An 11,968-nucleotide genomic window follows, 5' to 3' on the forward strand; every position below is an offset into this window, starting at 1 on the left:
ACAAGGCTACATCATATAAGCACATGAAAAGATATTTGACATCACTAGTCATTAGCAGAATGAAAATAAAAGTCATAACACACTTAATAGAATGGTCAAAAAGGAAAAAAAAGTCCTGTCCATATCAAGTGCTAGCAAGGATCTGGTAGAACTTGGTGTGTCATACTTTGTTGATAGTAATATAAAATGGTATATCCAGTCTGAAAAATAGTTTATCAACGATTTAACAAAGTAAACATACTTTCCATAGCCACATTCCTGGGCACTTATCCCAGGGAAAAGAAAATTGTGCACATAGTCTTTACATGGATGGTCATAGCAGCTTTATTGGTAAAGTCAACAACTGGAAAGAATCCAAATTTCCTTCAACAGATGAATGGTTAAATAAACTGTGGTACATCCATATATGGAATATTAATCAGCAATATAAAGAAATGAGTTATTCATAAATAAAACACCATGGGTGCAATGCAAGGGCATTATACTGCATGAAAAAAAACCAAAAGGTTATGCATCATATGATTCCACTTGCATGACATTTTTGAAATAATTATAGACATTTAGAACAAATTATTAATTGCCAGAAGTTATGGATAGTGTGGGGTAGGGGTTAAATTGTTGAGAGCAAAGGGATAACTACAGGGGAGAGTTCTTCATGAAATAGCTTTCCATCTTGATTGCTGTGGTGGTTACATGAATCTACACATGTGATATGGGCATGTAGCTATACACATATTTTATCATGTGGATTTTTTTTCTTTTGATATGGTACTCCAGTTAAGGAAACTGTAGCCATGTGGGGAACTGGATGAAGGGGACACAGGATTTTACTCTACTCTCTGCAATTACCTGTGAATCCAGGTTTTTTATATATATATATATAGTTGTAGGTGGACACAATACCTTTACTTTTATGTGGCGCTGAGGATCAGTCCCAGGGCCTCATACGTGCTAGGTGAGCCCTCTACCGCGGAGCTACAACCCCAACCCCGAATCCATATTAATTTTGAAATAAAGATTTAAGCCTCAAAGGGATCAGATTCACAAGTAACTTAACCGCCTTTCAGAACAAAGTTCAAACACTTCAAAACAAGATAGCAAAGTTCTGCTGCGTTGGTGGAGAGTGGAGGTGGAGGCAGGATGAGGCGGCGACGGCGACCGCGGCGGCGGCGGTGGCGGTGGCGCCCTGGGCTTCTAGAGTCTCTGCTGCCTGGTGATCCCGGGCTGACAGCCAGAGAGCACAGCGGCTCAGCTCCTGCAGAGTGTTGAAGAAAGCAAAGGGCAGCCGCCTGCGCCCGCTTGCTCCCATCTGGTCGATTCCCGCAACAGTGCCCCGCAGCCTTGGAGAAGGCCCTGCTGGGCAGAGATCAAGCCTTGCTACCAGTGGCTGCTGCCGGTTCCTCCTCAACCCCAAACCCTTCAATCCCGCCCTGTGGTTCAGCCACTCCCTGTTCTTGGGGTTCGACCGGCTCAATTTCCTCCTGGAGCGGAAGCGTTGCGCAATTTGTGCCTTGGTTTTCCTGGCAGCTGTTTCTCATCTGCTATAGCTGCAGGGGAAACTTTCCAGTACCATGGCTCTGATTCCCCAGTTTCCAGAATTGGCATACGACCCTGAGGTGGTGCACACCTAACAGACGTCCTGTTAGCTTTCCAAGAAAGCAGAGGACAGGAGGGGAGGCACTGACAGATCATAAAGCACTGGAGTTTCAAATCTCACAGCCCAGTGGGTGCAATATTCTTGACAGTGTCTTTTTGCCCTGTGATATTTTATTCTTATAGTGCAAAGGCACTGACCTGTGCTTTAATTGTAAAGTCCTATAGCTGTGGGTGGTCTTGTGGTTGTGGGTGTGTGTATTCGGTCCCCATCTGGGTACTGGCTGGCAGGAGGGCCAACCCCCATGTCTCATTACTGCCAGTAGTCTATACCCATCCTGATCAACCAGTCTGGGCAGATAAAATGCCAGTCTCATTATTATGTCTGTGAATCCTCCCAGTCAGCGTCTCTGCGCTTCCCAGAATGTTACTGACTGCTCAGTCCTTCTCCTGGTTTCCCTATTCCTTTTTGTGGGAAGCACCTGTCCAAGCAAGACAGGGTTTATTTTTACACTTACCAAATTTGAAGAGATTGCTAACACTCGAGAGCCTTGTTTTTTCATCCTTCTGTCCCTTCAGCAGGTCAGACTATTTATTGTCCACAAACTCCAGTTTTTTCTCTGATCAATTTTTAAGAGAGAAGCAACAGATAGATGTTGCTCTTTCACCTGAGTGTCTGGGCTCCCTCTTTTGGTCCATCCTCACTTCCTTTGCCTTTTGTCCCTTCTCAGAATTAGGAGAAGGATCCTCCCTGTGTCTACTGTGTAAGCTCTGCAGGATGGAGATATGGCGTGTTCAGGTAGATCTAGCTGTACCCTGTTGAGTGAATGGAAACATTCTTGTGTGTTTCAAGGCAATCTTGATAGGTGTTTGGATATTTTTTGTTGTGTGTGTGTGTGTGTGTGTGTGTGTGTGTGTGTGAATACATTTGTATATTCCTTTTAAAGAAGCTTTACTGAGGGGCTGGAATTGTAACTCAGCAGGAGGGTGCTTGCCTCACATGTGTGAGGCACTGGGTTTGATTCTCAGCACCACATATAAATAAATGTCTATGAAGGTCTATAAATAAAATAAAGGTCCATCAACAACTAAAAAAAAAAAAAAAAAAGAAGAAGAAACTTTAACGAATTTGTTCTAATTTTGAGGTTCAGCAGTGGCTACCTTTAATAGGTACCACTACATTTTTATTGAGCATGGGAATTGCAGAGTGATGGGAACACTGGACTCCCAGGTGGTTCAAACAAGACATAGGGAAGCAGCCGCTATCATCCTCCTGCCAGGAGCTTCTTCATTCCTGAGGGTGTACACTGTACATTATGAAGAACATACAGGAAGACTGTGACTGGCACTTCCTTTCTTTTTTTTTTCTTTTTATTAATTTTTTAAAAAAATTTTACAGACTGCATTTTGATTCGTTGTACACAAATGGGGTGCAACTTTTCATTCCCATGTTTGTACACAATGTAGATTCACACCGTTCATGTAATCATACATATACATGGGGTAATACTGTCTGTCTCATTCTACTCTCTTTCTGTTCCCCACTCCCTCCCACCCCATTTTCCTCTACACCATCCACTCCTGGCCCCTGCCCAGTGGTGATCAGTATGGTTGTCCTTGCAGTCAGAACGATCCCTCTCTCTCTCATCTGAGGAGGCTGGAACGGGTCAGGCGAGGACAGAACTGAAGGCAGTCCATCTAGGCAATGGAACTCTGAGGCCACACTTGTGAAACATTTGGACTGCTGTTCTGGGGCTTTCATTTCTGATGTGTTTACTGTACAGCTGTTTGAAATGCTTAATAAAGCTTTATAAACTTAAAAAAAATAAGCAAGTAAGGCTGGGCATAGTGGCTGCGTCCTCCTGTCTTAGCCTCCTGAGTTCCTGGGATTACAGGCAAGTAATCTTATTTTGTTCGTGCTATGTATATTTTGTTAAAAAAGAAAAGCTAGCAGAGTCCATAAGGACTAATGTTTTCAATGTCTATTATACACTAATTTTCATTCTTTCATCCAAGTCAAATGACTATAGTAAAATCAGTGTCTGTAGGTATTGTAGGAAAGAAAAAAAAAAACCTCCTAATTATGCCCAGATCCTAATCCCTGGACTCTGTGAATATGTTACTTTATATACAAAGGGGAATTAAGTTGTCATTGAAATAATTTTGCTAATCAACTGACCTTTAAATAGGGAACTTAACTGGGTGGGCTTAATGGACTCATACAGGTCTTAAAAGTGGAAGGGGCAGGCAGTGCTAAGCCTCTATTCCCCTTTACTGGCTTTGAAGAGGGAGGAAGGGATGAAAAGCTAAGGAATGCAGACATCCTCTAGAAACTGTTAAAGGCAAGAAAATGGATCCTTCCCTAGAATCTTCTGAATGAACGCTGCCTTGTCTTCACTTCTGTTTTAGTCTAGTGTGACCATGTGGGATTTCTTTCCATTTTGAGGGGGAGGGTGCCAGGGATTGAACTCAGGGGCACTCAGTCACTGACACACATCCCCAGCCCTATTTTGTATTTTATTTAGAGACAGGGTCTCACTGAGTTGCTTAGCACCTCGCTTATGCCAAGACTGACTTCGAACTCACGATCCTCCTGCCTCAACCTTCTCAGCTACTGGGATTACAGACGTGTGCTACTGGGCCCAGTATCATTTGGGATTTCTGACCTCAAGAAATAGAAAAAGTTTACATTGCTTTAAGCCACTAAGTCCATGGAAATTTGTTACAGCAGCAATAGGAAATTCACCCCATGGGTCCTGGAGCTGGAGTGTGTAGGGGAGGAGAGGGAAGTAGGGCACTTTGATAGGAGTAACATTTATGAAAGATGTTGAAGTAATTATTCTAATTGAACTGGTGTTCTGCTCTGGATCACCCCACCCATAGGGCATTGTGAACTGGGATGTCACTGAAACAGTGTTGCTTTGATTTGGATGTGATTCCAGCATGCCCCCAAGAGTTCATGTGTTGTCAGCTTGGTCCTCAGTGTGGCAGTGTTGGGAAGTGGTGTAGAACCTTTAAGAGGTGGAGATTAGTGTAAATTAATTAGGTCACTGGGGGTGCAGCATTCAGAAGGAATTGATGTAATTCTTGTGGGACACTGACTAGAAGGTTGTTGAAAAGAGCCAGAACATTGTCATAAAAGAGCAAGCTTGGCCCTTCCTCTCTCTATGACTTCCTATCTCACCATATGATTTCTCCTCTCATACACATCCCCTCCATGAAGCCATCTGATGATGTGATGCAGTTGAGGGGCCCTCACCAGAGCGGAGTATTTGCCAGTGCCATGCTCTTAAACTCCATGAACTGTGAGCTAGTTAAACTTCTTTTTTAATAAAGTTATCCAGCCTCAGGTATTTCATTATAGTGTTAAAAGTGATTAATACCACATTTTATAAAATACTACAATATATTTTATACATTGAAAGCATTAGTTTAATAAGTATAAAAATTAAAATGTTCTTTGTAACTGTTAACAAACAAACAAAACAAATTTATTATTTTATAGTCCTGGCAGTCAGAAGTTCAAAATTGGGTTCACTGGGCTAAAACCAAGGTGTTAGTGGGATTGCATTCTTTCCTTTTGGAGAATTCCTTGCCTTTTCCAGTTTTCTTTTTTCTTTTATATTCTTTCCTTTTTTTTTTTTTTTTTCAGTGCGGGATCAAACTTAGGGCCTTATGCACAGTAGGCAAGTGCTCTAGTAGTAAGCCACAGCCCCACGCAGACCTCTTTTCCATATTTATGAGAGTACCTGCACTCATGGACTTGTGGCCACTGCCTCAATCTTTGAATTTATCTATCCTGCCACTTGGCCATCACTTCTATATCATATCTCCTTCTCTGACTCTTCCCTCTTCCATCTTTTCAGGACACTTATTCTTACTTTGGAACAACCTTGAAAATCAGGCTACTCTTCTTATTTTAAGATTCATTTCCAGCGACTCAGGAGGCTGAGGCAGAAGATTTCAAGTTCAAAGCTAGCCTCAGCAACTTAGCAAGTCCCTAAACAACTTAATGAGAACTTGTCTCAAAATAAAATATAAAAAGGGCTGCAGATGTGACTCAGAGGTTAAGTGTCCCTGGGTTCAATTCCTGGTACAAACAAAAAAAAAAAAAAAAAAAAAGAGATTCTTGCCAGGTATGGTGGCACATGCTTATAATCCAAGTGACTCAGGAGGCAAAGGCAAGAGGATCAAATATTTATGTATGATCTATCAACATGTATAAATGCATTCTAAATCATATACAAATAATTAGAACAAGTAAAATAAAAAATTAAAAAAGAATATTGCAGCATCATTGGCAAATTTATAGACTAAACTGAGAAGAGTAGATAAATAAAATTTGAAATAGTAAAAAAGAAAAAAAAAGTTAGAGGCCAGCCTTGGTAACTTAGTGAGACCCTGTCTCAAAATAAAAAAATAAAAAGAACTATGGATGTAGTTTAATGGGTAGAGTACCCCTGGGTTCAAGCCACAGTAACACACCACTTTTTATTTTTTAAAAATCAAGATATAAACTTTTAATTTTATTATTTTTTATTACAGTTACACATAGTAGTTGGTTTCATATTGACAAAATCATACACACATGGAATTTGATTTCAATCCCCATTTCCCTGCTTTCCCTCCCCTCCTCCTTCACCCTTTTCTCCTTCTACTCTGCCAGTCTTCCTTTCACTCATTTATTTATTTATTTTTGATTGGTACTTTCTACACATACATAAAGGTGAAATCCCTGTGGAATATTTATATATGCATATAACATGATTTTGTTAAATTCATTCCATATTTCCTCCCCTTTCCTGTTCTTGCACACTCTCTCTTAATCTTCTATTCTGCTGACTTCCCTATCTTTTTGATATCTGATCCCTCCCCACTGCCTTCTTTCCTTTATTTTGCTCTAGCTTCCACATATGAGAGAAAACTTTTGATCCTTAAAGATTTCTGAGACTGGTTTATTTCACTTAACATGATGTTCTCCATTTCCATCCATTTATCAGCAAATGCAATATTTTCATTTTTTTTTTTTTTTTTTTTTTTTTTTTTTTTTGCGGTACTGGGGATCAAACTCAGGGCCTTGTGCTTGCGAGGCAAGCACTCTACCAGCTGAGCTATCTCCCCAGCCCGCAATATTTTCATTCTTTGTAACTGAGTAAAACTCCACTGTGTATATATACCATTTAATCCATTCATCTGTCGATGGGCATCTGGGAAACACTGAAGTGGCTGTATCACTATAGTATGCTGATTTTAGTTCTTTTGGGTAAATAGCAAGGAGTGGGATAGCTGGGTAATATGGTGGTTCCATTCCTAGTTTTTTTAAAAAATATTTTTTAGATGTTGGTAGACCTTTATTTTATTCATTTATTTATATGTGGTGCTGAGAATTGAACTCAGTGCCTCACACATGCTAGGCAAGTACTCTACCACTGAGCCGCAACCCCTGCCCTCATTCCTAGAAGTAATCTCCTTACTTCTTCCAGAGTGGTTGTACTAATTTACAGTCCCACCAACAATGTATGAGTGTATCTTTCCCCACATTCTTGACAGCATTTATTATTATTCATGTTCTTGATAATTTTCATTCTGACTGGGGTGAGATAAAATGTTAGTGTATTTTTTTAAAATTTTGTTTTAGTTGTAGGTGGGCACGATATCTTTATTCTATTTTTATGTGGTGCTGAGGATCGAACCTATGGCCTCATGCATGCTAGGTGAGCACTCTACCCCTGAGCCCCAGCCCCAGTCCCTTAGTGTAGTTTTGATAAGCATTTTCCTGATCATTAGAGATATTGACTATTTTTGATTTATTGGCATTTGTGTTTCTTCTTTTGAGAAATGTCTGTTTAGTCATCTTGCCCATTTGTTGATTGAGTTATTTCATTTTTGGTGTTAAAGTTTTTAAATTCTTATATATTCTGGATACTAATCCTCTGTTGGAGGAGCAACTGGCAAAGATTTTCTCCCATTCTGTTGGCTCTCTCTTCACGTTCTTAACAGTTTCTTTTTTGGAGGGGGCGTACTGGGGGTTGAGCTCAGGGGCACTCAACAACTGAGCAACATTCCCAGCCCTATTTTGTATTTTATTTAGAGACAGGGTTTCATTGAGTTGCTTAGTGCCTCACTTTTGCTGAGGCTGGCTTTAAACTCATGATCCTCCTGCCTCAGCCTCCTGAGCTGCTGGGATTACAGGCATGCGCCACCGTGCCCGGTTAATAATTTCTTTTTTTTTTTTTAAATATATTTTCTAGTTGTAGGTGGACACAATACCTTTATTTTTTATTTTTATGTGGTACTGAGAATTGAACCCAGGGCTTCACGCATGCTAGGCAAGCGCTCTACCACTGAGCCTCAACCCGAGTCCCTAACAATTTCTTTTGATGTACAGAAGTTTTTAGAGTTGATGGCATCCTACTTATTGATTTTTTATTTTATTTCTTGAGCGTGGGTCTTGTTGAGGAAGTTGATGTCTGTACCTATGGAATGTGGAATGTGGATCCTATGTTTTCTTCTAGTAGTTGCAGGGTTTTTGGTCTAATATCTAAGTCTTTGATTCATTTTGATTTGACTTTTGTGCAGAGTGAGAGATAGGAATCTACTTTCATTCTTCTACATATGGATATCCAGTTATCCCAGCACCATTTGTTGAAAAGGCTATCTTTTCTGCAACATATATTTTTGGCACTTTTGCCAAGTATCAGATGGTTGTAAGTATGTGGGTTAGTTTATGGACTTCTATTCTATTCTTCATGTCCATATTGATGCCAACACCATGCTGTTTTTTTTATTATAGCTCCGTAGTATAATTTGAGATCAGGTGTTGTGATGCTTCCTGCTTCAGTCTTCTTGCTCAGGATTGCTTTAGCTATTCTATGTCTCTTTTTTGGGGGGGTGGGGTACTGGGAATTGAACTCAGGGGCATTCAACCACTGAGCTATAACCCCAGCCCTATTTTGTATTTTATTTAGATACAAATAAAATATATTAAACGGGGGCTCACTGAGTTACTAGGCGCCTTGCCATTGCTGAGGCTGGTTTTGAACTCATGATTCTCCTGTCTCAGGCTCCTGAGCCCCTAGGATCTGGGTCTTTTATTCTTCCAAATTATTTCAAGAACTTTTTTTCTTTTTTTTTTAGTTCTGTGAAGAATGTCATTAGTATTTTGATGGGGATTTATTGAATCTCTCTATTGCTTTTGATAGTATGGCCATTTTGACAATATTAAGTCTGCCTATTCAGGAACATGGGAGATCTTTACATCTTCTGAGGCTGTCTCCAATATATTTCTTCAGTGTTCTGTAATTTTCATTGTAGAGCTCTTGCCCCTCCTTGGTTGGATTGATTTCCAAGCATTTAATTTTTTTGAGGTTATTGCCAAAGTGATGGTTTTCCTGATTTCTTTCTCAGCAGAATCACTGTTGCAGTATAGCAAAGTCATTGTTTTATGAGTGTTGATCTTGTATCCTGCTACTTTGTTGAATTCATTTATCAGTTTTTTGAGTCTTTCAGGTATAGGATCATGTCATTAGCAAACAGAGATAATTTGACAACTTTTTCTTTTGGTACTGGGAATTGAACCCAGGGGCACTTTGACACTGAGCCACATATCCAGCCCCTTTTCGTATTTTTTTAGAGACAGGGTCTCATTGAGTTCTTAGGGCCTCACTAAGTTGCTGAGGCTGGCTTTGAACTCACAATCCTCCTGCCTCAGCCCCCGAGCCACTGGGATTACAGGTGTGTGACACCATGCCCCTCTTTGACAAATTTTTTTCATACTCGCATCTCTTTAATTTCCTTCTCTTGCCAGATTGCACATAATTTTTAACCACATCTTTAAATTCCTTTTTTCCAAATAAAGAAACATATTCCTAGGTTATTGAAATTAGGATATGGACATCTTTGAGAGGCATTATTCAACTACAACACCTATTTTTTAAAAGTTGGACTTTTTGTTATCTCATTACTGGACTTTTGAGAATTTTTTAAGTATTCTGAATACAAGTCCTTTATCATCCTTTACAAATATTTTCTCCCAGTTGGTACCTTGCCTTTTCGTTTTCCTAATGAATGATTTTGTTTTTGTTCTTGTTGCCATTTTTGTGGTCATGGGAATAGAACCCAAGGCCTTGTGCATACTAGGCAGGCACTCTACCACTGAGTTTACTGATAGCTCTTTAATAGTGTTTATTTTAACAAAAAGAAGCTTTCAATTTGTATACTGTCAAATTTTTCATTTTTTTAATGGATTGTGTGTTTTGGGGTTGTGTCTAAATTCTCTAAAATAAAGTAATGTAGTTTTTCTCCAGTTTTCTCCTAGAAAGATCTACATGGAATTACATTTTGAATAAGGTGTTCTATGTGTCAAGGAGTGTTAAAAATTTTTTGCACATGAATGCCCATATGTATCATTTGTTGACAGACTGTCCTTTTTTCATTGAATTTCCTTTGCATCCTTGCCAAATATCAATTACTTACTTGTCTGGTAAAAATGGGAAATAACCTAGATGTCCTTTAGTAGGTGAATGGTCTATCCACACAATGCAATACTACTCACCCATAAAATTGGACACATTGATGATGTGTGTGTGTTTCATTAAATCAAATAATGAGCTCAACTTGACCTAAAAAAAGAACACACTTCTGATTCGTCCAAAAAACGTAGATCTTTTGTATTTTTACAATTAAATGCTCTTTAGTATATTGTCTCTGTACAACTGTTACTACTGTCAATTTTAGAAACTTTTTCTCTTCTCAAAAGGAAGCCCTGTATTCTGTCTATAGTTATCCTGTCTCCCCACCCTCATTCATCCCTAGGTAACCACTAATCTACTTTTATCTCTACAGACATGTCTGTTCTGGACATTTTATTTATTTATTTATTTATTTATTTATTTATTTATTTATCTATCTATCTATCTATCTGAATTATTTTTTCGTTGCAGGTGGACACAATTCCTTTATTTAATTTATTTATATGTGATGCTGAGGATGGAACCCAGTGCCTCACATGTGCTAGGCGGGTGCTCTACTGCTGAGTCACAACCCCAGCCCTGTTCTGGACATTTTATACAAATTAAATGGTATAATATGTGGTCTTTTGCGATTTGCTTTTGTCACTTAGCATAATATTTTCAAGATTCATCTGTGTAACAGCATGTATCAGAATTTCTTTCCTACTTTTACTAGAGTAATGTTTCACTGTATAAATACATCACATTTCGTTTATCCATTTATCACTTGATAGACATTTAGGTTGTTTCCAACTTTTGGCTACTGTAAATAATGTAGCCATGAACATTCATGTATAGATGTCTGTGTGAACTTAGGCTTTAATTTCTCTTTGGTAGATACCTAACAGTAGATGATGGGGGGAAAGTATCTAGTATTTCACCTTGAGTTGATGTTTTTCACCCTTGCTTTTATAGTTCTCACAGTATCTGTTTCTTCTTGAATCAATATACACATATTCATATATAATATATTTATATTTTATATATAAAACATATATATGTGTTTATATCTTATACATATATTTAGTTGTCAATGGATCTTTTTATATATTTATTTATATATATATATTTATTTATTTATATGTGGTGCTGAGTATCGAACCCAGGGCCTCACACATGCCAGGCAAGTGCTCTACCAGTGAGCCACAACTCCAGTCTCTTGAATCAATTTTAGTGTGTGTTGCTAGGAATTTATTTGTCCATTTCATCTGTTATCTAATCTATTGACATCCATTTGTTTCAGCCATTATTTCTTTGAAAAATTTTCTTCTCTTTTCTCTCTTCTTTTCTTATACTCCCACTAGACACATCTTGGTGTGCATATCACATTTCTCTGAGGTTCTGTTGCTTTTTCCTCATTTTTTTTTTTTTTTGACTGCATAACTTCAAGCTGTCAAGCTATAGGTAAGTGCACTCATTCTTTCTTCCTCCAGTTCAACTGTATTATTGAGCCCCATTAATGAATTTTTCATCTCAGCCATTATAGTTTTTAACTCCAGAATTTCACTTGGTTCTTTCTAATAATTTATCTATCTGATATAAAACAACAACATGATTTGAAGAAAATTAGAAATAGTTTACTCTGAGCCAAATATGAATTGCTGAGGTCTGGGAACACAGATTCAAGTTACTTTGAATAAGGTGCTCTAAAGTGGAAGAAGTTACATGAACTTATTTTTACAGTGCTGGGAATCAAACCCAGCTACATGACTTCAGGTGTTGGTGTTTTCTCTGACAGGGTGATGTATTTTCTTCTTTTTCTCACTCACCTTTCACTTTTGTTTTGCTTTTGCTTTCATATTACTACTAAAACAAACACTACCTTATCTAAAGAGAGTATCTTCATTGTCCATCAGATTTGACCT

The 11,968-nt window shown here is 38.5% G+C and overlaps 1 pseudogene across 1 annotated transcript; it reads left to right on the forward strand.

Annotated features, from left to right (window-relative positions):
- Window positions 1–1,140: 1,140 nt before the first annotated feature.
- Window positions 1,141–1,631, forward strand: LOC306655698 (apoptosis inducing factor BLCAP-like; annotated as a pseudogene). Its single transcript has 2 exons — window positions 1,141–1,178; window positions 1,330–1,631. The product of its transcript is annotated as an apoptosis inducing factor BLCAP-like (transcript).
- Window positions 1,632–11,968: the final 10,337 nt, after the last annotated feature.

The sequence above is a fragment of the Sciurus vulgaris genome, assembly GCF_902686455.1.
Source record: "Sciurus vulgaris genome assembly, chromosome: 3".
Classification (NCBI taxonomy): domain Eukaryota; kingdom Metazoa; phylum Chordata; class Mammalia; order Rodentia; family Sciuridae; genus Sciurus; species Sciurus vulgaris.